Source organism: Mesocricetus auratus, unplaced genomic scaffold (genome assembly GCF_017639785.1).
Source record: "Mesocricetus auratus isolate SY011 unplaced genomic scaffold, BCM_Maur_2.0 Super-Scaffold_2245, whole genome shotgun sequence".
Lineage (NCBI taxonomy): Eukaryota > Metazoa > Chordata > Mammalia > Rodentia > Cricetidae > Mesocricetus > Mesocricetus auratus.
The window spans coordinates 15,027,661-15,055,479 of NW_024429180.1; positions in this window are offsets into that span (position 1 = coordinate 15,027,661).

The window sequence follows — 27,819 nt, forward strand, 5'->3', positions numbered from 1 at the left end:
TCAAAACAGGTTTGTTTTCATTTTATGCTTCTGAAATCAGTATGTTATCTCATTGTCTGTGTGCTTGTGTCTGTGTGTGTGTTTTTCTAAATACATGAATACAACCTACCTAGTTTATATGCCTTTAGTTTTATGTGTGTTTTTAGGATTCACCGTTTTTTTATTCTAACACCATTCGTTGTTACAAAATTCCTCCTTCCTGTGTATTACTTGCTTTCTTTTTGAAGTTGTGTTGATGGCAAATATGTTAACTTATTGCTGCTCTATTTTCACTCCCTCCATGATCTATATCTTACTACCACGATTACTAGATCTAGTAAAAAATATTTAAATTAGGAAGAGGGCTGGCAATAGTTTCCTTTCTTTCTTAAAATATAGATGATTGGTGCCATAGAAAACAATAATTTTATTTTCTTCTGCTATGTGACTGAGGATTTCTAATTTGGTTAACGATTCAGGACAGCGGCAGTGTTTTATGAAGTTTGAATCCAGCTCCCTCAACATTGGCAGAAATATCTTTCCATTATCATTTCCTTTATTTTTTTCTTCAAATGTTTGTTGTTTTTATTTTATGGATTTTTCACATTTTGTATAATTTTACTTGGAAGTATTTGTTTATAATTACTATATTGTAAATGCATTTGTTTTCTTATTTTTATTCTTCAGGAAAAAATATATATGACACGGAACACTCTTGTTTTTACACTGATTAATGATCCTGAAATTACTGTGTATTTTAAATGAATTAATAAATAAATTATATTACTACAAGAAATAAAGAAGCAAATTTATGAGTTTGTACACATTGTAATATAGTGTATATTTAAGATTAGGTTTGTCTTATATTTTCCTAATTAGATGCTAATTTTCTCAGGTCTCTAATAAAATTTCAAGGGATTAGTAAAATCTTTTCAATCTGGATAATCAGAAATGAGTTGTCTCATTGTCCTACGTCTTTTTTTTCTTAATGTTTCTTAGCAATTCTTGTTCTCCACACTGTTTTTAACTGATTTCTTAGAATCTTGCCTCAAAGCATTTAGGTTCAGTGTTCAGGCATAACATTAATTTTTGTCCATGTGACTTCATTTCTAGCCACTTCAGCTCTTTGAATTATTATGTCCCTGTCTTATCATCAAATGCTTGGTTCTCTTGAATTTCCCACCTGTATAATCGAAACTACAAGGCCAAAAGGAAGAAATGGAATTTCAGGTCCTGCCTGCTCTCATTGCTCCCACCATTCACAAGGACAAATAACTGTTTTTTGTTAATTTTCAAAATCCTTCAACAAATGTGTTTGTTTCAGATCATAGAAACAATACTGCTTGTGAGTATATAATTTAGAAGCAAATATTGAGTTTATTGTATTGAGTTTAGGCCCAGTGATTAAATCCTTCATAGGTAATGTGAGGTTTCTCTACTGTTAAACTTTCTAAGTCTATTACGTGTATAGGTGAGATTGTAAATTAAATTGTAATTTGGAATAGGATACAAATCCTCATACCTAGAGTGCATCATTCCTGCCACATATTTCTTCCATCAAAGAATGTTTGAATTTAGGCATTATAAGGCTTGGATTTGGAATTTCACTGAAAATGTCTTTAACATATCAGTAGACATACTCATGAATCAAGTATTCAAATCTCTTGAAATTATAATCATATTAAGAATTTAGCAATTAAGAAATTCAGTGCTAGTCAATTCAGTTTTATTACTAGCAACACCAATAGGAATATGAGACATTTTCCCTCATTATTTACTGACTCTGAAAACACATAGTATGGTAACAACCTTTCCTGTATATTATACACATCCATTATTTTCTACACACATACTAACACAATACTCACATTCCTTATTAGTCAAAATGAATATGGGTTAGTTTTTTCATGTTTACCTTAGCTTTCTATAAATTTAATTTTTTAAATGACTCTTGATTTTAGTGTAATTTTTAGATATTTTTACACTGAGTGTTATACAGAAAGGTAAAGTTATTTGCCCTATTGAGTTATTTGTCATAGTATATACATGTATGTATATATATATGTGTGTGTGGGTGTGTAGGTATATATATGTGTATATTTATGGAGGTGTTATAATATGTGTATACTTGTCTCTTTGATTACGCTTCAAACATTAAATTCATTTAAGTCCTTATATAATTTTGCTAAATTCCATTAATATAGATGGAGTTTTTCCATGGTTACTTATAGTGCCAATGAAGCACTATGCACATTTTCTCAATTTTGTCTGAAATAGTAAGCTTTAAGGAAAGAAGTTTTCATATATCCAGCCTTGAGGAAATTCATAAGTTAAAGACGTAGATACTAACAATCATGTTAATATTCATAATATTATAAACTGACAAGTATCTTTAATTATTGTGATATGTTTGTCTGTAAATTGGCTACCATAGTCTTTTTCATTATAGTAAATAAATCACTTTTTCTCCAACAAAGATGATCATGGAGAAATTTAATTCCTTTTTCACTAGGCCTTCTATTGAAGCATAATATTTCTGTATATCTTAGTTTTTTATTGCTGAGAAAGCATGTCATGACCATGGCAACTAGAAATAATGAAAACATAATTGAAGGGGCTCACTTACAGTTTAAGAGTTTCAATCCGTTATGATTATGGAGGGGAGCATGGCGGTATGATGCCAAATGTGGTGCTGGAGCTGAGAGTCCTACATGTTTACTCAGAGACAACAGGAACTCAACTGACACACTGAAGGAACCTTGAATGAACCAGACCGCAAAGCCCACTCACACAGGGACACACTTCCTCCAAAATCACACCTACTCCAACAAGGCCACACTACTCCTAACAGTGCTTCTCCCTTTGGATGCCATTTTCTTTCAAACCACCACAGTGTAAAATGGTGAAAGTACTGGATTTTTGGAACATATTGAAAGAGTTCATTTACTCATATGATACATTTTGAGTGATATCTTTATGATCTCATTATAACCATATCTGTTATTGGTACATGGATCACTCTACCAGAAGCCTCTAGAAATGATCAACAGTTTCAGCAAATGACATAAAACAACATAGTCTTACAAGAGTCAGTAGCCTTTTCTGCCTTCTATAGAACTCCTGGGAAACAGATCATGTAATCACACCCATTCACAATAGCTTCAAAAGCGTTTGTTCTGTGAAGAATAGCATGTGCACTTAGAGTATGATTGTATTGGATCAGTAAACTGGTTTTGGTATGATGTTCCTTTTCAGTAGTCTGTTTAGTTTATCGGTTTGTTAGTACGGGAGACTTTTCCATCTTCTAATGTAATCCAAAACCTTTCTCCAGAGATTTAAAGCTGTCCCTATAAAGGCCTTTACTTCCTCCTATACTTTAAGGTAAGACACTTTTTCTGAAAGCACCACACATTTGAAACTTAGGAATTGCCAAATCATGCTTGAATAACCACAAGCGTCCTGTGTGAGAACTAGCTCTCAGAATATCTACAAATTTTTTTGTAAGGTGCCAAAGGATAAAGGCAATCAGTAATTCAAAATCATCTTTAACACTACAAACCACAATAACCAGCAAGGAAAAATATACATAATGTTATAATAGTAGCATTGGAATAAATTACAAACCAACTTCCTTATTGGACTGAAGTGATGCTCAACAGAGAATTCATACATTGTACAGTAAATGTATAAATTTATCCTTGATTAGGAAAACATGTAACTGCCACTTCCTAAATCAGATTTATTTACAGCTGCAATATAAACGTCTCTCATATCCAATATTAAGTGTAGCTCTAACACCTCCTAAAAAGGGATCATTTTACAATAGATGAGGATAATTATAGAAATTCACAACTGTTTAGATATTAAGAAAGCTGACCATGGTGTGCCCAACCCCAGCTGAAACATCTGCAACAAATCCTGTAACATTTATGGCTAATGGAACATGGAGAAGACAGGACTGGAAAGATTGTAAGAACCAGAGACCAGGATGTCTGCTGTGAGATAGCACTGTCTGTGTGTGAAAAGAAAGCATCACTAATGGAACGTCAACAATATGACCTTCTAAACAGGAGAAGCGCAATGACAATACCAGGTGACAGGCCAATGTGAAAGATAGAAATCCCAGAAGCTCTAGGCTGGATTAAGAGCTGCAGGCAGTTAACAGCTATTGAGGGAAGATTAAGGGAAAGATCATATGAGTTGTCCAATCCCAAGCTCTGTCCTAAACACACGTGCATATGAACAGTACTAAAATGTCTCCACAGGTTTGATTTTATGTGTCTATTATAATTGTACATTCCAAATAAGCTGTGAATTTAGAGAGTGTAGAAAAGGGCAATTGGAAACAATGGAATTAGAGGGAATGAGTTAATCACAATACCCATGTATTAAAACCTCTCCTATGTAAAGTAGACTAAAAATGAAAATAATTTTCATAAAATATTATATATTTTGAGAATACTTAATGAGGACATTTTAAATCATTTCTGGTCTTATTTATTTTAAGGTCTAATTTACCTTTATTTGATGTGTAAGCCTGTGTGTGTATGTGTTTGTGTGTGTGTGTGTGAGAGAGAGAGAGAGAGAGAGAGAGAGAGAGACAGAGACAGAGAGAGACAGAGACAGAGAGAGAGAGAGAGAGAGAGAGGGGAAATAAAATGTGCATGTTTAGTACTCACTGAAGTCACATAAGGATATTAAAACTTCTGGAATTTGACTTCTGGTTGGTTGTAACCTTCAGTATAACATTTGGAAACTGAATCCAGATACTCTAGAAGAGCAATCAGTGGCTTTAATCTCAGAGTGATCTCTCCTGCCCCAGGTTGGGTTTAAATTGAGAGTTCAGTTACCACTTGTGCTTTTATGACACACTGATAATTAATTTTCATATCATTAATAAAATGAAAGATGTTTTCAGCTTTGGCAAATTAATGCCACAAGAAATAACACTATTTAAAATTTCTACATTAATCGTTTTTGGAGATCAGAATTCCAATTTTACATGCAATTCTTAAATATCTTTCCCTAAAATGTGTATTAATATATTCTCTCTATAGAAAATGTCTTAACTATAACATATCTCAATTTTTAGTGAGAAGAAAATATATATTCACTGAATAGCATCTTCTCAAGAATAAAATCTCAAGTTTTAGTGAGAAGAAATTGTTGAATCACAATGAAATTTTACTGTAACATTTTCACATAAATTGGACAGTATACTATATCATTTCCCTCAGTGTCATTATGATATGTTTTATTCTGCTTTATCTATAATAACTATTTCATATGCTGCAACTACCTTTTTTATTATAGTGACCAAGGTGAATATATACATATATATTTTGCCTGGAGTCATGGCCCAAATTACTTTTAGCTTACAATAAATTGTGCTTTCTTTGATAAAGTTTTCCTTATGGAATAAATAGAATTTTGTCCTCCTTAAAAGTCAGGAGAAGAGGGGAGGAAGAGGGAACTGAGAGCAACATGTAAAAAGTTAAATAAAAAAGAAAATGTAAAAATCAATCTATATATTTAAATTATTAGTCTTTTTTTGCATCTATTCTATCAATATTACTATGTTATAATCATAACTTTTGTATATTAACATATTTCCCTATATATTTATTTGATATAGAAGGTGGAAAGTATTCATTAACTTTAGGTATTTATACTTACAACTGCCTCTAAATATTAGGATAATGCTTAAGAGCCTCTAACTCACTTCAGCTGATTTAAATCCACACTACAATCAACTGGAGTCTGCACAATTATACTTGTATGTATATTTCAGGGATGACCATTTGGGATTAGACAATTAATTGGTTGGCTCTTCTCTTCTATCAGTATTCTTTAGGTATCTGTGGTTGTTTGTGTAGAGTTGAAACATGAATGCATGTAATAACAATTAATGATAAAGGAAACCATAAAGTGACATAAGAGAATATGAGGATTTGATGTAGGAAAGGAAAGTGCAATGTAGGGAATGCAGGGAAATGTAGAGGTCCTCTTTTTCATTTCAGCTTGTTGATCACCATTCTATGACCAAAGGGGCAGATGAGGTGACAGAAATCTTTGTAGGCCCATGAACACAAAAAGAGGCAGCCCTCCAAAAGACTGCTTTTGATGAAACAGCTGCACTTTATTCCAGAGGACAAGGAATATATAGGATCAGAGAACCTGGGAACAAAGCCTAATTTGCAATAAGTGACAAGCTCCCATGACAAGAATTTGTATACAGAAATAGGGTCCTATCAAAATAGCTAGAGTGCCTACCTAATTACCATGTGGGTCATCAGGGGAAGAGCATTTGCAGAAGAACGTATCAAGGGTCACACTTGAGGTAAATCAGGCACTCTGTGCAAAGAGACATCCTACATATAGGGCTAGGTAGAGAGCAGGAATGTTTTTTTTTTGGGGGGCGGGAGGTAGTTTTTTCTATTTCCACTATTAGTGAAAGGTACCAGGCTGTGATTGAGTGCAACCTGTGATCAGCCTGTAATGCCTTTCAACAGTGAGATATACATCAAAACTTCCATGAGATTTCACCTAACACCTATCAGAATGGATAAGAACAATAATACAAATGGCAGCTCATTCTGGTGAGAATGTGGAACAAATGTAACACTCACCCATTGCTGGTGAGAGTGCAAATTTGTACAGCCACTATAGAAATCAGTATGAAGGATCCTCAGAAAGATGGGAAGCAATTTATCACAAGATCAAGTTATACTGCTTTAGAGCATATATCCATAGGATACTGCATCCTACCACAAGGGCACTTGCTAGACCATGCTTCCTGTGTCTCTGTTCTTAGTGGCCAGAAATTGTAAACATCCTACTTAGATGTCCCTCAACAGAAGTAGTATGCGCCAGACATGAGGTCCTAAGAGCAGGAGGACTGGCTGTACTCCTTGCTGCAGGCCGAATTGGATGATCTACCTGAGGCAGGGATGGAAAGTTGTTCAGGTAGTGATAATGAGGGAAACCTGCCAGGCTGCCATGCAGGCTCAGAACCAGGGCTATGAATTATCCCATCCCCGCATCCACCCAATCTAATAACTTTTGGAACAGGTGAAAGGGAAGAACCTACAGATTCCAAATTCTAGGATCTCCATACCACCGAACAATACCATGATATCCTAGAGGAGCCCCAGTGAGAGTCCATTATTGATAATATAGAAGCAGCCAGAAGCTTCAAACAAGACCAGTGACTCATAGCAATGAACATTTACAAGTAAAGCCAATTTTTTAAAAGAGATCACCTTGTTACACACAGGGCCACACTAGAAATTCTTCCCTCTCTGTCTCTACATTTTGCTGTTTACTTGTTTGATTGAGTTTCTGTTTTTCCTTTTAATTATGTCTTGATTTTTGGTAGAGACATTGCAAGGGCAAAGGGCAGATGTGAAGAGATGGGGAGATGAAGGGGATCAGAAATCAGTAAAAGCTAAAATAATATTAATAGTAAGACTGGATGAATAAAATGCGGTGTACGTATACAATGGCGTATTACTCAGCTGCTAAAAAAATCATGAAATTTGCATGCTTAGAAAATAATTATCTTGAGTGAGGTATCCTAGACCTGGAAATATAAATATGACATTCACTTATATGGAATATTAGCTGTTAAATAAATATCAATCAAGGTACAATGTGTAGAATCACACAATTTGTATATAGAGTAAGAGACTAGGGGGATTATTTGGATCTTCCGGGGAAAATGAAATTAAATAAATTTTGTGAGCCGACTGGGCATGTGGTGGGAAAGTAATGGTAGGATCCGGTGGGAAGAAGAGGAAGATGTGGCTGAGGGAAAGAATGTAGGAGGTACAAGAACTGAGGGGCATTTGAGGGGTGGTATGGAAACCTAGTGTAGTGAAAATATCCTAAAATATATGAAAGGGATCCTAGTGAAATTTTCAAACAATACAAACACTGAATGTGGCACAGTCCTAACTGGTCATCTCTTGTCACCAAAGAAGACTTAAGTACCAAGATTGGGTTACATGCATTTTAATTATTGACCAAAATTTTACCATGGAAATCCCTAAATAACACAGCTTATTGTAACACGATGTGTTGCTCTCCATAATCTGAAAGCAAGGCCTCATTGCTGAAGATAAGACCCACACAACCCGATGAACACGGAGAGATCAGTCTGGGCCTAAATAGAACCTTCATCCCTATATTCTTGTGATTTGGTATGAGAAAGTGTTTTTTTCATGCTACCAAAAGAGAAATGTGCACACCAACCCAGTCACAAAATCTTTGAACTATGATGTTGTCTTGTCTGCATATTATGCTAGCATAACAGTGGCACAAAGCTTGTGGAAGTAACCAAACAATGTCTAATTTAGGCTATGACTATAGGCCCACTCCATGAGATGGAACCCATACCTGACATTTAGGTAAACAAGAAACCTAGAGTGAGAGCAAATACTGCTGATATTTTTCAAAAAGTGTAAAATGATACCTAATGGTGTTCTGGCATACTCATAGAACAGTGCCTTACTCATCTGTCCTACAGTAGCTGGAAGCAAGTACAGGGAACCACAGCCAGACACTATGCAGAGAATAAGAGACCCTTGGAACATGCAATTCTAAGTGGGATGTCTGCATCAAATTCCTCCCTGCAGAGCTTAGGAAACACTGTAAAAACAGAGGCAGAAAGAGTGCAAAAGTCAGAGGGGATGGAGGACAACATGAAAATGAGGCCCTCTAAATTAACTTAACCAAGTTCATATGAACTCACAGAGACCGATGTAGCAAGCAAGGGACTACCTCTGTATAGGTATTGCAGCTTTCAGTTTAGTGGTTGCATTGACTCCTGAGTGTGTAAAGTAGTAGGTCTTTGATTCTTGCGCCTTCTCCAGGGGCTATTTTCTATTGGATTACCTTGTTCAAACTGAACAGAATGGTTATTGTTTTGTTATGTTGTGTTTTGCTACTATCTTTAGATGATTCTTTTTTATAATGAGAGACAGAAAGACAATTGATTTTGCAGGGAAGGGGTGGGAAGGAATTGAGAGGATAGAGGTAGGGGAAACTGTGATCACGATATATTGTATGACAAAAGAAACTTTTTTTTTTGGTTTTTCGAGACAGGGTTTCTCTGTATTGTTTTGGAGGCCTCGAACTCACAGAGATCCGCCTGCCTCTGCCTCCCGAGTGCTGGGGGATTAAAGGCGTGTGCCACCACCGCCTGGCCTCAAAAGAAACCTTTTTTAATTAAAGATAAAATAATCTAAAAAAGTAAAAGGAATAATTTGAAAATATGCTACTTATTCTCTTATGATAGTCTCCTTATCTGTCAAGTTTTACAGTCTAAAATCAATCCTAACTAAAACGTTAATACACAGGTATTTTTGTCCAAATTTTAAATACCTCATAGTCTTTATTTTTCCACTAGTGCCAAGGATTTTTTTTCATTTTTAAAATTTAAATTCAAAATAAACTTGCTTCACATGTCAAACCCAGGTTCCTCTCCCTCCCCTCATCTGCTGACACTCCCACCCAGCTCTCCAGCCACCCTCCCAATCCCCACTCAGATTCCCAGGGAGAAACCCTCCATGGGGATCTCCAGAGTCTGTCATTTCATCCAGGGCAGGGCCTAGGCCCTGCTCCAAGAGTCCAGGCTGAGAAAGCATCCCTTATTGTGGGATGAGCACCCAAAGTCCATTTGTATCTCAGAGATAAAAACTGATCTACTACCCAAGGCTCCATAGATTGCCTAGGCCTCCTCACTGACACCCACATTCAGGGGGTCTGGATCCCTTCCATGCTGTCCTCCCAGCCATCAGTCTGGGGTCCAAGAACTCTCCCTTGCTCAGGTCAGCTGTTTCTGTGGGTTAAACCAGCCCAGTCTTGACCCCTTTGCTCATCAGTCCTCCCTTTCTGTCACTGGATTCCAGGAGTTCAGTTCAGTGGTTAGCCGTGGGTATCTGTCACTGTAGTACCAAGGAATTTCCTCAGAACTCTAATTATACATGTGCAACTCTTGATAAAGCTGTTCTATATGTGCCTATTATTCCCAGATATAGATGTAAGTGTGATATATTTTCTATTATTCTAACATAAGGCCAGGGTATGTTGAGCACTGTATCTTCTTCTATGGTTTTCTTATTAATTTTTATCTATTTTGTATCTTTCCTATTATTTAGATTACTGGCTAAATTGCTTTTAGAATGATGAGCAAATTTGCACAAACTTAATGCATACTCTTTGTAGAAAAATGTTTTGCATATTATTTTTGTTCTAATAATTTTTGATTAAAATTAAAGCACAATTTGCTTCTGTATATCTGTGCCTGTGCCTGTATTTCTGTGTCTGAATATATATATATATATATACACATATGTATATATATATATGTGTGTGTGTGTATTTGCACACATAACTGTGCATATCATCAGCTGTCTTAGTTATTTGCAAAAACAAATACATTTTAGCATATTTGGTTATGCTGTTGTTTTTTTCTCTTAATCTATTACTCTATTACTATTTGATCCTTACTCTTTGGGGGTCCACCAACAAGCTCCCAAATAAATCACACAGAAGCTTATTATTACTTATATTGCTTGGCCTCATTTCAGCTTCTTGCTAGTCAAAATTATTCCACATACCTTTTGTCTCTCAGCTTTTCCTTTTCTTACTTCTCTAATCTTACTTTCACTCTTACTCCATGAATGACTCTGGTACAGTATGAGTGGTCATTTCTTTTTTTATTTGTTTCTGCCCTGAATGAAATGGCAGAATCTGGATTTCCCCCAAGGAAGTTTCTACCCTCCCTGGGGAATGGAGTGGGGATTGGTTGGGATTGGTGTAAGGACATGGTTGGAGGAAGGAGAGGGAGTTGGAATTGAAATGTGAAACAAGCTTGTTTATAATTTAAATTTAAAAATAAAATGCAAAAAAATTAAAAATGTTCTCAGGAAACTGAACCATATTCAGAAAAAAACCTAAAATGAAATTGGTTCAGGTATCTTTAATGATATGTGTGAGGGAAGATCCTTATGGGATTATATTTTTTCTCCTAGTTGTTAGAGTCTGTGTGACAATTTTAAAACACCTATCATTATTTAGATGAGCAAAATATGAATTTTTCCTTGAAAGATTTTTCCTATTTTAGTGATTTCTAACTTCCACTGGAAGCAAAAGAAACCAGGAGCACCAAATTCCTTTAGGATTTGCTTATGTTTAAGATTATGATATCCTTTGTAAATATTGTTTTATTCTACATATATTTCCTATGCCTTCTTAAGTTGTGATTGATTCTAACCTAACCTCATGCCTGCCCAATAAGCACAGTTTGCCCTTATGAATAGAAACAAGTATTTAAGAGAGACTGCCTTCATATACTGGGTAGGAGACATGCTTGTATGCGATCCCAAGAACAACTTTGAGGTATAGCTTAGTCCCTGTTCACATCTGTTATTCAGAGTCCTGCCAGAAGTTGCTGTGGTTCCATGTCATCATTAATGTTCTCAGTCTATTGAGGATTCTGTCTAAATGTGCTGCTGGCAAGTTCACATTTTCATCCATTACTGGCTTACTGCCCTGCCTGTCCTGCTCTCTGAGACACAGTTATACTTTCATTATCTGACTCCGGTCTTGTTTTCCTGTCTCTACATAGCAAGAACCCTAGACTCTTATGGAGCAAAAGTCTCCATCAGTAACCTTCAATGACACTTTTATGGAATTTGTAAACAAAACAGTACACATTTGAAGACTGGATTTTCAAAGTGTGTACTTTCTCTTGTCTCTTCCTAAGAGATTTTTTTTCTTGCTTTTATCATCTCATCCTCAGGAGTGGTCTGCTGGCTTCACTGGATGGCACACTTATTCCATAGCACGCACCTCTTCTTATCCAAGTAAAGAGACGTGTGTCTAGTTATACAGTAGTGACTTTAGGAACTTATAAAATATATCAACCATGTTTTTGATATCTACTGGTCTACATTTGCACATTCTCAATTTTTGCAGAGGAAAAGAAGAAGTGTTTCATATTTGCAAATGATTCCATAACATAAATAGTCCTACTAGGACAATTCTTCTGCTCTGGGTGGTATCCAATGAGGCTTCAGGCATCTAGTAGCTCAACCATGTTCGGATGGATGCTCACTGTGACATCTGCAGCTACTTGGCAAATGCTGTGTGTTACTGCATTGGACCTGAGATTGCAGTAGATACCTTTTTCTCTCAATGAACTCCCCATGTAACTGCAGAAATTTTACATTTAAGGATGTTTATTTCAGGTGTAGCATAGTGGCAGAAGTTAGGCATCACCTATAGTGTCATTCTGATAGCCAGCAATATCATAGACTTAGCATATTTTCAGTGTAAGGGATAATGATTTCATTTCTGGATTAGGATGTAGACATTTTGTTTTAGATTTGCAACCCCAGAATCCCTTTATTAAACATTACTATGAAGTATAGTTAATCAAATTGGGTCATCCAAATGTTAAATTGTGTAGTCAACAAGTAAAAGAAATCTGCTTTCTTGATGATTTTGAGAAACTATTGTTCTTTCAGTGAGATTGTGTTAAAAATTTAAGTGAGAAAATATGAGTAATTAATCTTTCAGTTTATTGAATAGTCAGAAATAATATGATTCAATTCAGAATTACACCTAAGAGCAAAGAAAGTCAAAATTACATTGAAAAAAATGTAATCTTTTTGAGATTTCCTAAGACGGGCCTTCTCTGTAACTATGAAAGGTTGTCTTTGATGGCATCTCACTGATAATCAGATTTAAGAAGTGGGGTTGTTTCTACTAATTTTGCACTCAATAAAACATTGTGTTAGCAAAATGATCCAACTGCTTCCCATCTGTTCTTTGGAAACATTCACAGGCTCTTTCTTTTATGAGGGTAAAATGATTCAAAAGACAGAATTTAAAAAGAAACTTGAAAATTCATTTTAAAACACTTTAGAGTATTCTGATGGTGACATATTAAAATGATAGTTTGATGTTTGTTTTTGCAATGAGCATCTAGGAAAAGATAATTATGCTTAATATGAGTTTTTTTTTCGTTTTCTTTTTTGTTTGTTTTTTGAGACAGGGTTACTCTGTATTGTTTTGGAGACTGTCCAGGAACTCACTCTGTAGAACAGGCTGGCCTTGAACTCACAGAGATCCACCTGCCTCTGGTTCCTGAGTGATGGGATTAAAGGCATGCACCACCAACGCCCAGACTTCATATTTTTTTATTTAACTTTTTACACCTATCACTCTCAGTTCCCTCTCTGTCCCCTCCTCCCCCACCTCTATTCCTACCAACCCCTCACCTCACTCCATCTGCCTTCTGCTCCCCGGGAGGGCAAAGGCTTCCATGAGGGATTTTCAGAATCTCTCACATCATCTCGGGAAGGGCCTAGGTTCTTCCCTGTGTGTCCAGTCTAAGAGAGCATACTTCCACGTGGTTGGGTTCCCAGAGTTCATCTGTATGCCAGGAATAAATACTGCCCTACTCTCCAAGGTCCAACAGATTGCCAAGGCCTCCTTTCTGTCGCCCAAGTTCGGTGGGAGAGATGTCTGGATGAGTCCCATGCTGGCTCCTCAGTCATCACTCTGGGGTCTATGTGTTCCTTCTTGTTTAGGTCAGCTGCCTCTGTGGGTTTCTCCAGCCTGATCTTGATTCCTTTGGTCATCACTCCTCTTTGCAACTTGGTTACAGGAGTTAAATTCGGTTCACAGCTGTGGGTGCCTGTCTCTGCCTCCTTCAGCCACTGGATGAGAGTTCTAGGATGGTATATAAAGTAGTCATCATTTTCATTATTATGGGAGGGCATTTAAGGTAGCCTTAATTCAGTTGGTGTCATTCTTTTAGATCTTTGAAGATCTCAGTATCGCCAGATCTCTCTTCCAACTTATACTGGCTCCCTCTTTTATGGTATCTCCTGTCCTTTTCTGTATTCTTACCCTGGCTCAACCTTCCTGCTCTCCCATGTCTTCCCCTCCTGTCCTCTTTTCTCCCTCTCTCCCATCTCCTTCTGCCCTCCCCTTCTCCTGCCCCCATTCCCATTAGGAGATCTCATCCCATAACCCTTCTCTAGGTTACCACACATATCTCTCTTAGGGACCTCCCTAAACCCCAGACTCTCTGGCGGTGGGATTGTGGGCTGGCAATGCCCTGCTCTATGTCTAAAATCTGTATATGTGTTAGTACATATCATGCTTGTCAATTTATGACTGGGTTGCCTCACTCAGGATGATTTCTTCTAGTGCCATCCATTTGCCTGCAAATTTCAAGATTCCAAATTTTCCTGCTGAGTAGTACTCCATTGTGTAAATGTACCACATTTTCTCTATCCATTCTGAATTTGAGGGGCATCTAGATTCTTTCCAGGTTCTAGCTATTTCAAATAATGCTGTTATGAACATAGTTAAGCAGATGTCCTTAATGTATGAGGGTACGTCTATTGGATATATGCCTAAGAGTGGAATTTCTGGGATCTTGTTGTAGACTGACATCCGTTTTCCTGAGGAATCTCCATACTGATATCCAAAGTGGCTGCACAAGTTGGCATTCCCACCAGCAGTGGAGGAGTGTACCCCTTTTTCCACATCCTCTCCAGAATAAACTATCATTAGTGTTTTTGATTTTAGCCATTCTAACAGGAGTGAGATGGTATCTCAGAGTTATTTTGATTTGCATTTCCCTAATGGCTAAGGATGTTGAGCACTTTCTCAAGTGTCTCTTAGCCATTTTGGACTCCTCTATTGAGAATTCTCTATTTAGTTCTGTACCCCCCCCCCCAATTTTTAATTGGATCCTTTGGTGTTGTGGAGACTTGCTTCTTGAGTTTTTTGCAAATTTTGGAGATCAGCTCTCTGTCAGATGTAGGGTTTGTGAATGCTTTTCCCATTCTGTGGGCTGTCGTTTTGTCTTGTTGACTGTGTCCTTTGCCCTGCAGAAGCTCCTCAGTTTCCAGAGGTCCCATTTATTAATTGTCGTTCTCAGTGTCTGTGCTACTGGTTTTATGTTCAGGAAGCAGTCTCCTGTACCAAATTGCTCAAGGGTACTTCACAATTTCTCCTCTAAGAGATTCAGTTTGGCTTGATTGATGCTGATGTCTTTGATCTATTTGGACTTAAGTTTTGTGCATGGTGATAGATATGGATCTATCTGTTGTCTTTTACATGCTACCATACAGTTACTCCATCACCATTTGCTGAGATGCTTTCTTTTATCCGTTGTATAGTTTTAGCTTCTTTGTCAAAGATTGGGTGTTCAAAGGTGTGTGGGTTGATATCAGGGTCTCTGATTCAATTCCATTGGTCTACCTGTCTGCTTTTGTACAAATGCCAAGTTTTTTTCAGGAGTATAGCTCTATAACAGAGTTTGAAGTCAGGGATGGTGATGCCTCTGGAAGTTCCTTTATTGTACATGGTTTTCTTGGCTATCTTGTGTCTTTTTTTCATATAAATTTGAGGATTGCCCTTTTGAGATCAGGGAAAATTGTACTGGTATTTTGATATGAATTTCATTGAACCTGTAGATTGCTTTTAGGAAGATTGCCATTTTTACTACGTTGATCCTACCTATCCAAGAACATTGGAGATCTTTCCATTTTCTGCTACTTCTTTAATTTCTTTCTTTAAAGACTCAAAGTTCTTGTCATACAGGACTTTCACATACTTGGTCAGAGTTACCACAAGACATTTTATGGTGTTTATGGATACTGTAATGAGTAATGATTCTCTGGTTTCTTTCTCATCCCCTTTATTGCTCTATATAGTAAGTCAACTGATATTATAGTTAATTGTACCCTACCATTTTGCTGAAGGTGTTTATCAGCTGTAGGAGTTTCCTGGTAGAATTCTTTGGGTCACTTATGTAGACTATCATATCGTCTGCAAATAGTGAGTCTGACTTCTTCCTTTACAGTTTGTATCCCCTTGATTTCCTTTTGTTGTCATATTTCTCTAGCTAGAACTTCAGGTACAATATTGAAGAGATATGGAGAGAGTGGACCTCCTCTTCTTGTTCCTAATTTTAGAGGAATTGCCTTTAGTTGCTCTCCCTTTAGCTTGATGTTGGCTTTTGGTTTGCTGTATATAGTTTTTATTATGTTTAGGTATGGTTCTGTTATCCTTGATCTCTCCAAGACCTATATCATGAAGGGGTGCTGGATTTTGTCAAAGGCTTTTCCTGCATCTAGTGAGATGATCATGTGATTTTTCTTTTTTGGATTGTTTATATGGTGGATTACATTGATGGATTTTCATATGTCGATGTAGGAGGAGACTTAGGACTGTGACATTAGCCATGTGGCGCGCTAGAGGGGCATATGGATGTAGTAATGATAGGACAGTGCTAACCACATCCTCTTTGGGAATGACTAGAGATTGATCAGCGAACTATGCTGCTAGCCAAACCCACTTTTGGGCATGGCTAGAGGCATGTACAAAGGCTCTTATAAAAGAGTGTAGCAGAGCTGTACTTACTGTCTTTTCAGCTTCAGTTTCGGTGGCAGAAAGCTACGTGACTCATCTTGGTTTCCATTTTTTTCTTGTAAGTAATTTCTACAATAAACAGTTACCTATACCCTGTGTTGTTTATTGTTACAGCAAGGAAGCTTCAGAATCCGGATCCAGGAGCCTTGGGAGCAGCTGCTCCTCCTCGGGCCTGAACACTGCCTGACCCAGGCACATGCGGGTTCCCCTTCTCTAAGTAAGGGATAATACCTGCCTCCCCTACTACTGCTCACAGCTGGGAACCAGCACCTGGTCTTCTGAGATTTCTCTCGCGGCCATGTGCAACTTTACTGACAGCCTGCTGAATTCGGCCTGAATAAAAATCCACTGGTAATAACCTTAACTGCTCTATACTTATGGCGATTAACATTTTTTTTTGGTTGGAAGACTTTTTGTGGCTGCTTCTATTTCTTCAGGGGTCATAGATCTGTTTAAATTGTTTATCTCTTCCAAATTCAATTTTGGTAGGTGATATCTATCCAGAAAATCATGCATTTCTTTTATATTTTCCAATTTAGTGGAGTACAGATTTTCAAAATATGACCTGATGATTCTTTGGATTTCCCCAGTGTCTGTTGTTATGTTCCCTTTTTCATTTCTGATTTTGTTAATTAGCATGTTCTCTCTCTGTCTTTTAGTTAGGTTTGATAAACGTTTGTCTATCTTGTTGATTTTCTCAAAGAACTAACTCTTTGTTTCATTAATTCTTTGTATTGTTTTCTTTGTTTCTTCTTTATTGATTTCAGCTCTCAATTTGGTTATTTCCTGGCATCTAAACCTCCTCGATGAGTTGTTTCCTTTGTTCTAGAGCTTTCAGGTGTTCTGCTAATTCTCTAGTGTGGCAATTCTCCAGTTTCTTCATGTGGGCACTTAGTGCTATGAATTTTCCTCTTAGAACTGCTTTGAAAATATTCCAAAAGTTGGGTATGTTGTGCCTTTGCTTTCCGTGATTTCTAGGAAGTCTTTTATTTCTTCCTTTACCCAGGTTGATGCAATTGAGCATTGTTCAATTCTATGATTTTGTGAGATTTCTGCAATTTTTATTGAAGTAGAATTCTAATTTTAAGTCTGAAAGGATACAGGGGGTTATTTCATTTATTTTTTATCTGTTGAGGTTCACTTTACTGCCGAGTATGTGGTCAATTTTAGAGAAGGTTCCATGTGGTGATGAGAAGAAGGTATATTCTTTTTTGTTTGGCTGGAATGTGCTATAGATGTCTGTTAAACCCAATTGGGTGATAACTTCTGTTAGTTGCATTGTATTTTTGTAAAGTTTGTCTGGTGGACCAGTCCATTGGTGAGAGTGGGATGTAGAAGTCTCCCACTATAAGTGTGTGTGGTCTAATGTGTGATTTTAATTGTAGTAGTGTTTCTTTTATGAACGTGGTGCCATTATATTTGGGGCATATATGTTCAGAATTGAGACTTCTTCATGATGAATTTTTCCTATGATGAATATGAAATGACCTTATACATCTCTTTTGATTAGTTTTTGTTTGAAGTATATTTTGTTAGATATTAGGATAGCTACACATGCTTCCTTCTTAAGTCCCTTCGATTGGAAAGTCTTTTCCCAACCCTTAACCTTGAGGTAGTGTCTGTCTTTGAAATTGAGATGTGTTTCTTGTACGCAGAAGAAGGATGGATACTGTCTTCATATCCATTCTGCTAGCCTATGTCTTTTAGAGTGAGTTAAGACCATTAATATTCAAGGATATTTATGACCATTGATTGTTGATACTTGTTTGCCTTAGATCCGTTTTTAGGTGGTGGTTTCATGTGTGAGTTTTTCTCCTATTTCTGATTTCTGTTGAAGTTAAATTATATTTTGTCCATCTTAGTTTGAGTGTAGTTAACTTCCTTAGGTAAGAGTTTTCTTTTAGAACTTTCTGTAGGTCTGGATTTGTGGATACATATTACATAAATCTGGTTCTGGTTGCCATGGAATATCTCGTTTTCTCCATCTATAGTGATGGAGTTTTGCTGTGAAGAGTAGTCTGCGCTGGAATCTGTGGTATCTTAGTGTTTGTAGAACATCTATCCAGGACCTTCTGGCTTTCATAGTTTCCGTGGAGAAGTTGGGTGTAATTCTGATAGGTTTGTCTTTATATGTTACTTGGCCTTTTTCCTTTGCTGCTTTTAATATTCGTTCTTTATTCTGTGTGTTTGATGTTTTCATTATTATGTAGTGAAGGGAATTTTCTTTGCTCCAGTCTATTTGTTGTTCGGTAAGCTTCTTGTAGTTTCGGAGGCATCTCTTTCTTCAGGTTGGGAAAGTTTTCTTCTATGATTTGTTGAATATGTTTTCTGCACCATTGATCTGGGCTTCTTTGCATTCTTCTATACCTATTATTCTTAGGTTTGGTCTTTTCACGGTGTCTCATATTTCCTTGATACTTTTTGTTAAGCGTTTATTGGATTTAACACTTTCTTTTGTCGATGAATCTATTTCCTCTAGTGTATCTTCAGTGCATGAGATTCTGTCTTCCATCTCTTTTATTCTGTTATTTATGATTCCATCTGTAGTTCCTGATTGTTTTTTCAACCTTTTGATTTCCAGCATTGCCTCAGTTTGTGTTTTTCTCATTGTCTCCATTTCAGTTTTCAGGTCTTGAACTGTTTGAATTGTTTCTTTCATTTGTTTGATAGTTTTTTCTTGGCTTTCATTGCTTTCTTTAAGAGATTTATTGATTTCTCTGTTGTTGGCTGTGTTTTTATATTGTCTTCTTCCCATCCTTTCTTTCAGTGGGAGTTTATGGGGTCTCTTCATCTCCTGGTGGGTTTGGATCTAAGGATAGTTTCCAGTGCATTCATGCAGGTCCAATACTTCAATGGGTGCAGGTGGGTCTGGGACACTCTCAGGCACAGGGCAGAGACCAGAGGGGACTAAAGATTCAAGCACATGGCTTGAGCTCAAGCACAGGGCAGAGAATGGAGGGTACTGAAGATTAAGGTGTGGCCAGACTCAGGGTGATCCTTCCGGGTGGGGCAGTTCCTCTCTAGGTGAGGAAACCGCCCAGGGAGATGGATCCAGGGGATTTAGGGAGTTGGGGCTCAGAGCGGGGCCTCCACTCACCTTAAGCACCAGGCATGGACGTGAAGGAGCTAATGACTGAGGTGTGGCCAGATTCAGGTGATCCTTCCGGAATGGGCAGGTCCTCTCTAGGCTCAGAAAATACCCAGGGAAACTTATCCGGGGGATGTAGGGAGTTGGGGTCTAGAACAGGGCCCCCAATCACCTTAAGCACAGGGCAAGTATGGGAAGGCACTGAAGACTGAGGTGAGGGCAGACTCAGGGTGATCCTTCTGGGATGGGCAGGTCCTCTTTAGGCTCAGAAAATGCCCAGAGATGAAGGGATTTGGGGCTTAGAGCAGGGCCCCCACTCACGGTAAGCACCGAGAAAGGCTCCAAAGACATTGAAGTGCTTAATATGAGTTTTAACATAATTTTTTATTGATTCTCTGGTGATTTCACATCATATACCCTATATCTGCACACCTTCTGTTCCCTCCCATCCTCCCCTCATCTTTGCAGTGCCCCAGCAAAAAATATTTTAAAATAGCAACAACAAAACAAAAACAAAGCAAACAAGCAAGCAGACAAACAAATGACAAATAACCTCTTCTTTTCTGCCTCTCCAGCACATCTACATTAGTCGTGGTGGAATGGGGAGCTGTTTGTCACATAGTCTACTCCTTAGTCCAATCAGCTTTACAAACAAATGGTCATCAATGAGTCACTGATGTACATCAAGTCCCATGGTTTCTGGTACACTGTCTTCTCTGGATATTCTCCAGAGCTCCTCTGGGATATACCCTAGCCCCCCGAGTTATGCACAGCCTCTTGATATAACAGGCTAATGTTGGAGTCCTGCATTCCTGCCAGGGCCATGTGAAGGCCATGAGTAGTAGATGAATGTGGGGGGTTGTCTTGTGGCCTGAAGCCATTATGATGTTCAGCCTGGATTTTGCTCATGGCCATGTATAGGTCACTAATCCTACCACAGCCAAAGTCTGCACTAAAGGCCATAAGGAAGTCTTGGTTCTGGACTACAACTTGTGGCCTTGTTGGGGGAATAGCTAGGCAAGCCAAGACTACATTCTAGACACTGTCTCAAAAGAAAAATAAAGGTAACTATGCATTAAGCGATTCATCAAGCTATGATTTTAACAAGCCCATTTAGCAAAATAACCAATGGTACCCTCACTTTTATCAATTTTGTATTTATGTAATTGTAAAATACATTAAGATGAATAAGTGTCACTGCAAATTTATATGTAGAATCATTGTAATTATTCAATAAAATTTCTCTGCCTTTTGGGCTTGAGATTACAGGAAACATAAGTAAAATCTTTGCTCTTTATGTGATACTGGAATCTGCATTCTGATTCTTATGATTAAACAGCAATTGCTCTTCACAACTGTGTTGACTCTCAAAGTACACAATGAACATATATGTAAACTTCTGTATTTTATAAAATGCCAGGTTTTAGAAGAAAATTTCAGTGAACCTCAAACTAATACTTTTCATTTATTCTGGCCTTTTAATATGCATTTTAAAAATTCAACCAGACACATATTTTATATACTGCTAAATACACATCTACATTACACATACATACAATCTAACACATTGTACTTTTACTGAAATAAAAATTCTATAAATATATGAGTGAGGTGTCTGTTGGAGTACAGTCTCATTTCATTGAATAGAGCACGGAATACTAATTTTTATATTCCTTCCATTCATTCAAATTAGGTATGGATCTTCTCATACATGCTATGGGATTATTCATGAAATATGTAGTTTGCTCACATATTTTTTGTGTTCCCTTCAGGAAACACAGAAACTCTGTATTAGTCAGGGTTTGCTAGATGAACAAAACCAATACAATGGATACATACTTGTTATCAACTACATATAGGGATTTATTATAACACCTTGGAGGCTTTTGATTGGCTAATCTATCAATAGCTTTCTCCTAACATAAAAACAAAGAATCCAATCATTTTCCAATCCATAAGGCTGGATGTCTCAGTGTGTCTTTATGGTGACACTGAAAAAGTAAGTTCTAATAGTGTCTAAGGAATACAACACAAATATGATGGATTAAATTGCCAGCAAAAGCAAGAACAAGAAGGCAAAAAGCCATTTTGACTTAAGGTTTATGCATGGTGATAGATATGGATCTACCCGCAGTCTTCTACACACCAGGATCCAGTTATGCCAGCACCATTTGTTGAAGATGCTTTCTTTCTTCCATTGTATACTTTTAGCTTCTTTGTCAAAAATCAGGTGTTCATAGGTGTGTGGATCCTTATCAGAGTTTTCAATTTGATTCCATTTGTCTTCCTCTCTGTTGTTGTGCCAATAAAAAGCTGCTTTCAGCAGTATGTATCTATAATAGTGCTTGAAGTCAGGGATGGTGATGCCTCTGGAAGTTCTTTTATTGTACATGGTTGTTTTGGCTATCCTGGATCCTTTGATTTTCCATATAAAGTTGAGTATTGCTCTTTCAAGGTCTGTGAAGAATTGTGCTGGGATTTTGATGGTGATTGCATTGAATCTGTAGATTGCTTTTTGAAAGGTTGCCATTTTACTATGTTGATCCTACCCATCAAAGAGCATGGGAGATCTTTCCACTTTTTGGCATCTTATTTTATTTCTTTCTTTAAAGACTCAAAGTTCTTGCTATATAGGTCTTTCACTTGTTTGGTTAGCATTAACCCAAGATATTTTATATTGTTTGTGCAATTGCAAAGTTTGATTTTTATTTATTTCTTTCTCAGTCCATTTACCATCTGTATATAGTAGGGCTATTAATTTTTTGGAGATCATATTGTATCATGCCACTTTGCTGAAGGTGTTTTATCAGCTGTAAAATTTTTCAGGCCACTTATGTAAACCATCATATCATCTGCAAATATTAAAAATTTGACCTCTTCATTTCCAGTTTTTATCCACTTAATCTCCTTTGGTTGTCTTATTGCTCTAGGTAGAAATTCAAGTACAATATTTAGGAGGTATAGAGAGAGTGGACATCCTATTCTTCTTCCTAATTTTAGAGGAAATACATTGAGGGTCTCTCCATTTAATTTGATATTGACTCTTGGTTCAATCTATATTGCTTTTATTATGTTCACATATGGTCCTGTTATCTTTAAACTCTCCAATACACTAAAAGTACTTGTCAGGATTCCATACCACCAGAGAAGCCAGGAAACAAGGAGGACCCTAACAGAAACATGCATGGTCACCCAGAGAAGGGGAAAGGGAGAAGATCCCCTGAGTGAACTGGGAGCTTGAGGGGAGGAGAGAGGGAGTTGGAAGAAAAAGAAGGAGAGAAGAGTAGGGGAGAGAAGGACATGAAAGAAAAGAAAGATGAAGTCAGGGAAAGAAGAAAGGAGAGCAAGAAAAGAGATACCATAATAGAGGAAGCTGTTAAAGGTTTAACAAGAAATCTGCCACTAGGGAAATATCCAGAGATCTGCAAGGGTGACCCCAACTAACAATACAAACAATAGTGGAGAGGCTTCCTTAAATGCTCTCCTATGATAATGAAATTGATGAGATTCAGTCTTTGATCATTTATTTTTGTATGCCAAGCTACATCTAAGAATATTTTATAAACTGCACTGACTGGTACCTAATCATTTTATCTAGTTTCATTTAACATGTATTAAAGGCTATTGTCTTATATGATTCATCTCTTCCAAGTCCAGAGACCTTTATATGACAAGTGTAAAATTCCAAACTAGACATTAGGATCTACTGAGGAAAGTCAAGAAACTTTCTCCAAATGCTGTAGAAAAGGGTCTTCATGTTTGTGATATATGAATCTAGTCATAGCCATGATATGAATTTCCCTTTGATTGTCTTATCTGACGCCTACCATTATAACATCATCAGACCATTTCATCCTAAGGGGTAATGTGTGTTAAATTTTCTTCCTTGGTCAAGAAGGTATCATTGGTCATTTTGGCCAAAAAATTAATTATACTTGAATTCTTTTATAATTGAATGACAAAACTTGCAGTTAAAATTGTCTACACAGTGCACATGAATAATGAGTTTATATCCCCTAAGAGGATTGTACTTAAAAGCTCTATGTAGTTTCATACTTGAGATATGGTAAGCTATCTGAGATACATGATCTGTTTTTTATCTTTTAAAAATACTCTTCCTAATGTTCAAATCCCTCGGTACCTTATTGTACGATGAATACATAGCAGAAGCAAATATCGGGCTTGTACAAATGAGCATTATTATAGTGCACACATGGTAATGCTGGAATTTATTCTATATAAACCCCTACCCTGTAATCCTAATGGGATACAAATTACTAAGCAAGCAAGTGAGGCTCTTCTCTCATATCCCCAGAAGGATACTAGCAGTCTTATAAGCTTGCAGTCCCTTGACTATTCAACACATTCAAGTTGGATCCTCATATTCTAAAGAACAGAGAAAAATCATTGCAATTTGTCATACTTATTCGCAATAAAATGTATGGTCCAAATAGTATAACTAAGAGTAAACATGAAAACAACGCTCAGAAATAAATTCTGGAGGACATGGAACTGCCATTTGAGAGATGTCTCTCAAAGGAGGAGATAGTCAATGGAGAGACAAATTTATAGGTCTTCATGCAACTTACAGAGAAATTATATATCATGCCTCTTTGTTAAGAGTCTTCAGTTATGGCTGTAAAAGATAAAGCTCATTAGGTTTACCTGATTACATAAAGCTCATCTTTATGATGTTCAAGTGAGCTGAGATCATTCTTTTCAGAGTATAGAAGAAATGTTTATATCTGCATATTCATGCATGTTATTGTTACCACATCAGTAAACATGTCTCTCTTTTCCAGTCTTACTCAGTAGTTTCATTCAGAAGTATTAGGCACAAAAGATAAAATATTTTCTTACACTTATAAGAAATTAAATAAAAAATCCACTAAGCCTGTTCCAGTCATATTATTAAATAGTTGGCCACCAGTATTCTGCAAGGAAAAAATTCTATTCAAAAGGTACCAGTCCAGGATCCTTAATTGTCCTATAGGTATTACAATTCACATGTCTAGTATCAGAATCACAGCCAAGTAAATAAGATAATAATGTTTTTGAAAGTTACTGCCTTTAAACATCAAGGCGCTTTATTTACTGTTTTTGTGTATGTGTATACATATGCATCAGGAAAATAAGAGAGTAAAATGAAATGTTAATGTCAAATACCAGAGAGGCACTTCAGTATAGAACACAGTCTAAAGGAACAGAGGAAGGCACACAAAGAATAACAGAATCATCTTCCAAAATTACACCCAATTGATTTTTGATGAAGAAGACAAAAATACATAAGGGCAAAAAGACATTCCCTTCAGTTAATAGTGGGGAGAAAGACTGGATATCCGTGGGAGGAATTAAAAGGACTTTGCTCTTCATTGATCAAACTATCCATCATAAATGCATTAAATTATTTAATATAAAATCAAAACTTTCAACCACTTGAAAATATAAAAATATAGTTGAGGATGTTAGCATACGGAACATATTATTTTCCTAAAATAATGAACAACAATCACCTGATTAAAAATAAATGAGACATTCTGTTTCATCAAATTCTTCCATCAACTTGTTTTTCTTGGTTCCTGCCTTCCTCACCCTTGTAGTTGAGCCTTCATACCAGCACCAGACTAACAGTCAACCCTCTCAGTCAGGTGTCAGAGACAGCCTGACTACAAGCCTGTTCTACAGACCACCTACCAATCATACAGCACAGAACATCTCCCTTTTGTTTGTAGGATCCTCAGTGTGACATGTCGACTTTTTTCTGAACCCTCACCATGATGCTGTTTGTCCTTCTGCCTATGATGCTAATGACTATCTTATGGATCTCTTACACAGATAGCAATCTAACTCAGTGTTCTCTAGAGGCCATACTGGACACACATATACTTGCCACTTATATACTTGATTTGCTCATTATCACCTCTCTAAGTATGATCATGTGTCCAAAGCATTTTACATTTCTCCTCTCTGCTTTCCCTCAGTAACAACATTTATATGACCAAGGAACAAAGTTAAAACAAGGGTGCTGACACATCACTATTAACTAGACTACAGACATCATTTTGTTTTTGTCATGAATCATGAAAGAGGAAACAAAGCTGATTGCCTTCTTGTTTCAAATCACTGTTTCCCTTGTACTCTCCAATAGAAATGTGAGTTCATGTTTCTATGTATTGACATTGCATGACCATTTTGTGTTACAAAAGAATCCAACATGTGATTTCCCTTTGAGGAAATAATCGTGAAAGTTAGGGTTTGTTTTTATCTGTGTAGTTCAATAAGAATTAGGCATGACTAGAAACTATCACACTGACTTATTTAGAGTATGTCATTGTCAAAAAACAATTGTGCTCAAGAATGGGTTTGTAACCTGAATTTTTCCATTTTTCTTTTGTTTTAAATGATAATCCAATTATCCCATCATAGTGTCATTCACTATGTGAATTGCACTATTACACAAACAAATTAGAGTATGGCTTTAAAAGAAAAAAATAAATGAGAAAGGTTACATAATATGAAAATGCTAATATACATTAGAGAAAACAAAAAGTGAAGTAGATAATAACTCAGAAATAGGAGAGCACAGCCTGCTAAATATATCTCCAGGCAAAGATAAGTGCTGTTGAAGCCTGATGCCCTAAGATCGACCCCATAATCCATGCTACTTAAAATTGTTTTCTGACAACTTACATGTACTTAACACATACATATGTAAACACAGCCATAATATATACATCTTTAATAGGAAAAAGTTCTTTGAACATATTTACACTTGCTATTTACCATGGGACCAAAACCTAGAATATATACAAAATTAAGCAGTTCAATATTGTGCTGCAGTTTGTTCTTAAGGTCTTTCTATTTCCATGTATATATGGCATGTGTATATATAGCAGATACAATTTAAAAATAGGCCAATATTATGAATATATCTTTTCCAGAGAAGACTCATGAATGGCGTACATGAATTTCACAATACTACAATAAAACTCAGCCTTGCTGTCTCATTGGAATATTTGTTCTGATACTTGTTTTTATTTTTTCTTTTTGTCTGAGAAAAAGAGTATATGAATAGGGTGGAAAAGAAGAAGAGTAAGATCAAGGCACTAGGAGTTGTGGGAAACAGAAAGATTGTGATCAATATAAAATGGTTAAAAATAAATATAAGCTGGGCATTGGTGGCGCATGTCTTAATCCCAGCACTCAGGAGGCAGAGGCAGGTGGATACCTGTGAGTTTGAGGCCAGCCTGGTCTAAAGAGTGAGTTCCAGGACAGCCTCCAACACAATTCAGAAAACCCTGTCTGGAAAAACCAAAAAAAGTAAAAAATAAATAAATATAAAATTAAAACAAACAAGCAAAAGATAAACTGTTACAGAAATCAGTTTAACAAACATGAATTAATAACATTGTCCCATAAAATTATATAGGTTTTCCTAGAAAACTACAAAGAAACTTACTTTTGATCTCGCTAAACTCTTACTGTCTATAAAACCAGAGAAAATAAAAATCAGTCTATAATAAGACAGCACTGAACCACTTTTTATAATGATCAAACCAAATTCCCTCAATTATTAATTGGTGAAGCCAATGTAAGATAGGTTCTCTGTGTCCCAGTCTCTCTCTCTCTCTCTCTCTCTCTCTCTCTCTCTCTCTCTCTCTCTCTCTCTCTCTCTCTCTCTCTCACACACACACACACACACACACAGATGCAATCTCCTATGGTAGAGTTCCCATGATTATAAAAGTTTTAAATTATATCACAGTCTAGAAAAACCTCAGCTCTTTTACAAAGGCTAGATGTAAATACTGTCATATCTTTAGCTATTGCTTCTAGGACAGAAAACTCCTGGAGTTTGTCCTTTTTTCATACATCATCTTCTCATGATGAGCTCATACTAAAGGGCAAATATATACAACATATTTTACAGAATCCATTATTTGGGCCTACGTTTTCAACATTGAAATTTATATGAGAGAGAAGATTCTATAATACCTGGAAGTAAATGGGTTTTAACCTTCTTAGATTAATGGAAGAGGTATGTGACATGCTTATTAATTATAATAAATTCATTTGCCAAAGGATTTCATTAGCCATAAGCATTTCATAATAGATTACAACAATGGATACCATTTTATGAAATCATTGGATAGGCTATCATCTGACCTTTATAAGAAAGCCTACAGGGTCAGTGCAATCAATTGGGCTACAGACATGTTTGGCCATAGTGCAATTTTCTAGGACTTACCACAAAAAATGGCCATTCATTGTAATTCAACCAGTCACCTAAA